Here is a 5,546-nt window from a genome sequence, read left to right as displayed (position 1 = left end):
GATCAAAGGGGCATAATATCTGCAACGTGCTCTCAAATGGCTCAGTAATAAGAGTACTGATAAGATATGCATAGAGAGTGAGGGGCAGATGTGAAATATTCTGAGTGATGTAAGGGAGTTCTTTGTAGTCATCTTGCAAATTTCCTCAGTATTTCAAATGATTTCAGAATCAAATCTTTCAAAAATAATAAATAAAGCACGGACTTTGGAGTCAGGTATTGTGGAGTTAGAACTTAGCCAGACAATTCACTAGCTGTGTGCCTTTGGGCAAATGTTTCCACCTCTCTGAGCCTCCACGTTTTCACCTAAATAAGGAGACTTATGTCCTCTGCGTAGCTGACCACTAGGTGTTACAGTGAAAGGACCCTTAATGGGCAGGTGGTGTAGTCAAAATTCTACCAAAAATCGGAACCAATAGGATCTATAGATCTAGGTCTAACGATTTATTTTAAGAAATTGGCTCATGCTGTTGTGGAAGTTGGCAAGTCCCAATTCTGCAGGGCAGGCTGGCAGGAGGAAGACCCAGGGAAGAGCCGATGCAGCTCCAGCCTGAAGGCCATCTGCTGGTGGAATTCCCTGTTCTTCCAGGGAACTCAGTCTATTTTACATAAAGGCCCCTCAACTCATTAGGCGAGGCCCACCCATGTGCTAGAGAGTAATCGGCGGTACTCAAAGTCCACCGATCTAAATGTTAATATCATCTTAAAATACCTTCACAGAAGCCCGAGCCGCTTTGGCTCAGTGGTTAGAGCATCAGTGCTAGGACTGAAGGGCCCCGGGTTCGATTTCGGCCAAGGGCAAGTACCTCAGTTGCAGGCTTGATCCCCAGCTCCTGTCGGGGCACGTGCAGGAGGCAACCCATCGTTATGTTTCTTTCCCCCCTCTTCCATTCTGTCTGAAAAGCAATGAAAAAAATGTCCTCAGAAGAGGATTTAAAAAACAATAATAATAAGTAAAAATGAATTACCTGGAAATCCCTCCAGCATTAGAGCAAAATGGCCCCAAATGACCACCAGGAGGCGCTGTGCTCCCACACCTATATCATTTCAATAGTGGTTTCTAGAGGGGAAAAAACACTGGAGCCCAGGAGAAAGTTAGAGCTCCTCTCTCCTCCTACCCTCTTTCCCAGATGGACCAGCTCTGCCCAGCATTCCCGGGACATCCCTGTCCCACCCCACTCTGAGCCCTGTTCTTCCTCTGTGTCCCTTCCATCTGTGTTGGAGGCACAGCGGTTCTGGATGTTGTGTGCCCACCTCTCCCAGCTGCCCTGAGCCTCCGGATTGCCCAGGTGCTGGAGAAAAGGGAGAGGTGACAAGGGCTCACTTTGGGCCCCCAGGTTACCCAAAGATGAGGGCAACAGAAATGGGCCACAGACCTCTTACCTCAGGGGCAAGAGTTTTAAGGTCAAGCAGACCTGGGATTTTCCAGCTCGGCCGCTCACTATGCATGTCATAGCCTCCCTGGGCCTCGGTTTCCTCATATGTAAACTCTGTAATAATACCTTGGAGGATTGAAAGAGCTTAATAAAGCCCCTGAGGCCTAGAAAGCACTCAGTGAATGGGCTGGTTACCATTCCACGCCCATGTGGGAGGCTGGCCTGGGTCTCCTCCCGTGCCCCCGTGGTTTTCTCCAGCACAGCATCTGCTCTCCACTTTGCACTTTCTCCCAAGAAACATCTCCTGGCCCAGCCGGGCGTGGCTCAGCGGTTGAGCGTCGACCTGGGATCCAGGCGATCGGGGTTCGATTCCCGGTCAGGGCACATGCCCGGGTTGCGGGCTCGATCAATGACTCTCTCATCATTGATGTTTCTGTCTCTCTCTCTCCCTCTCCTTTCCTCTCTCTGAAATCAATAAAGGTATATTTAAAAAAAAGAAAAAGAAAAAAAAGAAACATCTCCTGAAGAAACCCACACCATGATCTGGCCACAGGGTCAGCGATTTAACCAGGTAGGACTCCCTGACTTGCAAGAAGTGGAAACCCCGTTAAACCGTCTGGAGGAAACCGGACCCCAAGGGAAAACTGCACAGCCAGTTGCTAGTATCATGGCTGCGAGGACACAAGACGGAAACACACAGAAGAGAAAATCCTTGGGTTATTTATCTAGGAACGTAATACACATACAAATTAAAAACAACAACAACACAAAATAGTTCATGATTGAGAGTGTTTGTTCTACTGGGTTCCCTACTGGTGTGTGAGCCGCCTCGCCAGCAGCGTGGGGCTCGGGGAGGCCCAGGTCCTTTCCTCTCCTCGAATCCCTTTGCCGCTGCACCAGGTCCTCGGCCGGATGCCGCTCGTCAGCCGCTGAACAAACAGAGGCCGCGTCCTGCTGGAAATGCTGCGAAAGGGCTTGGGGTCCAAATCCCAGCTCTGCCCTTACTCCCTGGGGGACACGGACAAGCCACTTAACCTCTTTCGGCTTCAGGATTTGTTCCGTCTCTAAAACGAGGACAATATTACCTACCTCGTGGAGCAACCATGAAGAGTAGCGAGTCTTAGGTAAGTGCCTGGCGCGTAGCAGGTACTCAACACCCGATGAACACCATGCAGTGAGCACCAGCCACACCACACAGGATAAATGAGGCACAGCCCCTGATCGCATGGGTGTCTCGCTCCAGCAGGGACAGCGCTGAAGCGGCTCATTGTGATACAGGGTGTCACATGAAGGTGTGGGGCAAGGAGCACAGAGGAAGATGGAATGAGTTCAGGGAAGGCTTCCTGGAGGAGGTGACATTTAGCCCTTAAATGGCATTATACAGTCTGGTGTCTTGGGTTCTTCTTTGCAACTCACTGCTGAAGTTCCCCGTGACCTCGAGCTAGGCTTTTCCCCACCCTGGGATCCCCAGGTCCCTTCTGTAACATAAGGTTGAGCATTGGCTCTGAATATTTTGGGTCTCAACCTCTTTTAAGAAGAATCTCTGAAAGCCAGAGCCCTTCTTCCTGGAAAAATGCAGACACGTTTGTGTGTAATGGGGGAGGGGCCCTTCATGGACCCCTGGAAACCCATCGTTGGTCCCTAGGCTAAGATCCCAGAGCTCAGTGATCCTGTGGGAGCGTTGTCACCGCAGAGCTGACCCTGCCCTCAGACAGAACCGCTGGGCAGGCGCAAGCAAGCAGAATCGGTGACCCAATCTGGAAAAGCCCATCAGGCGCCGGGCTGCAGGACAGAGCAGGGGCCTGGGGAGGGGAGGTCACTCCAGCTGGCTGGGGACCCAGAGTTCAGTTCTGGGAAAGCGCCCCTCAGCAGCCTGCCCATGACCTCCACTAGTTTATCATCATCTGCCCTGGGGAGGAAGGGGAGCGTGGGCCGCCCCGGGCAGGCTCCCAAACAGGCCGCTGACCCCCATCTGCTGCCCAGACTGGAGTTCCCGGATGCATCCTTCATCTTCCCTAATCTAAACTCCCGCAGGCCCCGGGGGGCCGCCCCTCCCAGCTGACGTGTGTCCTCAGCTGCATCCAGCTTGCCAGAGGGAGCGCTGGCCGTCCCATTAACACTTGAGCCCCTTCCATCCAGCCAACCTGCACCCAGCATTTATTGAGCACCTATTGTCTGCAAGCATCTGTGAATGAGGTGAGGGAGGGCTTGCACTTACCTTCCCCAAAGGTCTCTGCCTCCCGGCCTAGGTCCCCCACCCCCAGACAGGATGCTGTTGCTATGCCACTCACCTGGGGCAGGTGGGGGTTTGGGGGAATCCGGCTCTGGGAGGAGACTCTGCTCTGGGTTAGTGTCTGGTCTGGGCACCGCTCTCAGCTGCTGTGTGATCCGGGGCCTGTTTCTTACCCTCTCTGGGCCTCAGTCTCCTTATATGTACCCTTCAGATTCCAGGATTCCACTGGGCTCTGAAATGGCCCTTGTCAGCCCCCCTCCCCCAGAATAGTTGAAGGAGGAAAGACGGCTCCCCTAGAGTGGTTTAAGATCTTTCTTTAGACAACCTCTGGATCTTATTCAGTCACTCAAGCATTTATTGAGCACCTCGTGTGTGCCAGGCCCCGGACTGGGCAACGGAAATGTAAAGGCGCCCCAGATTCCAGCAGGCGACCCACTGACACCTCGCCCCACGCTCTGCGCCCTGCTTGGGGTAAGGAGGCCTCCTGGGACCCCAGGTGGGCCTAGCGGAGGACCTGGGGCGCCCCGGAGACTCGCGTGGCGGTGCGGGCGGCGCTTACGGCTGCGGTCTGTCTCCTCCCCTTCCTCCTCCGACCCTCCCCCTCCCTCCCCCGGGCGCCGCCGCGGCCGCCTCCCACCCGCGGGATCCCGGCGGCCGGCAGCCGGCTCACGCGTCCGTCGGTCGGCGGCGTAGTCTGTCCGCGCGTGGACAGCCCAGCGCCCGGGCGCGCGGCGGCCGCGGGAGGAAAGGGCGCGGAGGCGGGACCGCGGCTCCCTCCCACTCCGGGGGGAGCCCGAGAGGCGGCGGTGCCGAAGCGCGACCCGCGGACAAGCAGCGGAGAGGAGAGGCGGTGAGCGCGCGGGGTGCGGAGGGACCCCACCCCCGGCTCCTGCGGGGGCCCGCGCGCGCGCTTTGGGGAGGTCTGGGCTCGGGAAGGGGGCTCTTACCCCCAAGGCGGGAGCCAGCGCCGAGCCAGCCCCGGCCTCGCTCCTCCGTGACGCGACCCCCGAGGGGCCTGGGCCGCGCCTGCAGCGCCGCGCATCCCCGCGCATCCCCGCGCATCCCCGCGCACCCTGCATCCCGGCCGCGGGGAGCAGAGCGCTGGGGAAGCTGAGGAGGGGGCGTCGCAGGCGAGAGCCTGGGAAAATCGTCCCTCCGCCCCAGCCCAGCCTGCAGGCCTGCCCCTAGGGAATGCGGGCGGCGACCCCCTCTCGCCCCTCGCCGCCCACCCCCACCGGTTCCCCATTGTTCTCGGGCGATCGGTCTCCTGGGAAGGGGGAGGGGGGTGCCGCGCTCCAGTCTTAAAGGGCCCTCTCTCCCTGTTTCCCCGGCAGGTCGCGAGCACGAGTGGGGTGGGGCGTGCCCACGGGCCCCCGCCCCCCTCGGCCCCCCGGCGCAGCTCGGTAGCCGCAGCCCAGGCAGGCGGGCCGGGGACACGCGCCGACCCCTCCCCCGTGCATTCTCCGGCCGCCGGGCCTTCCAGGACGCCCTGCAGCGGGGACAGGGGGACAGAGACGCACCCTTGGGCAGGAGCCGTCGGTGGGGCGGCCGCAGGCCAGACCAGCAGCCCCGCTGGAGCCAGGTGCAGGGCCTGGGACGCCGCTGCGAGCGCACAGAGCGGCTGGCGCCGCAGGGAGCAGCGGGCTGGGCCAGGCCTCCCGGGTGACAGGCCCTGCGCTGACTGCGAAGAGGGCAGGAGCCCGGCAGGAAGAGACTGGACCTAGAGCAGGGCCGGCTGCCTCACTCCCTTATCTGAGCCGAGGGATCCGAGGAATGTAGAGCAAGGTTTCCCCCGTCCTAAGAAAGACACTTGCTTTGGGGAGCAGCACCCTTTATCTGAGACAGCTCAGCGGGCAAGGGGTCCTTGGAGCCTGGAGCACCCCCCGGCTCCTTCAGCTGAGGCCTCTGCGCCTCACAGGGAACGGGGAGTTAGAAAGG

Source organism: Miniopterus natalensis, chromosome 20, assembly GCF_054644295.1.
Source record: "Miniopterus natalensis isolate mMinNat1 chromosome 20, mMinNat1.hap1, whole genome shotgun sequence".
NCBI classification, from domain to species: Eukaryota; Metazoa; Chordata; class Mammalia; order Chiroptera; family Miniopteridae; genus Miniopterus; species Miniopterus natalensis.
Note: the sequence above shows the minus strand (reverse complement) of the source record.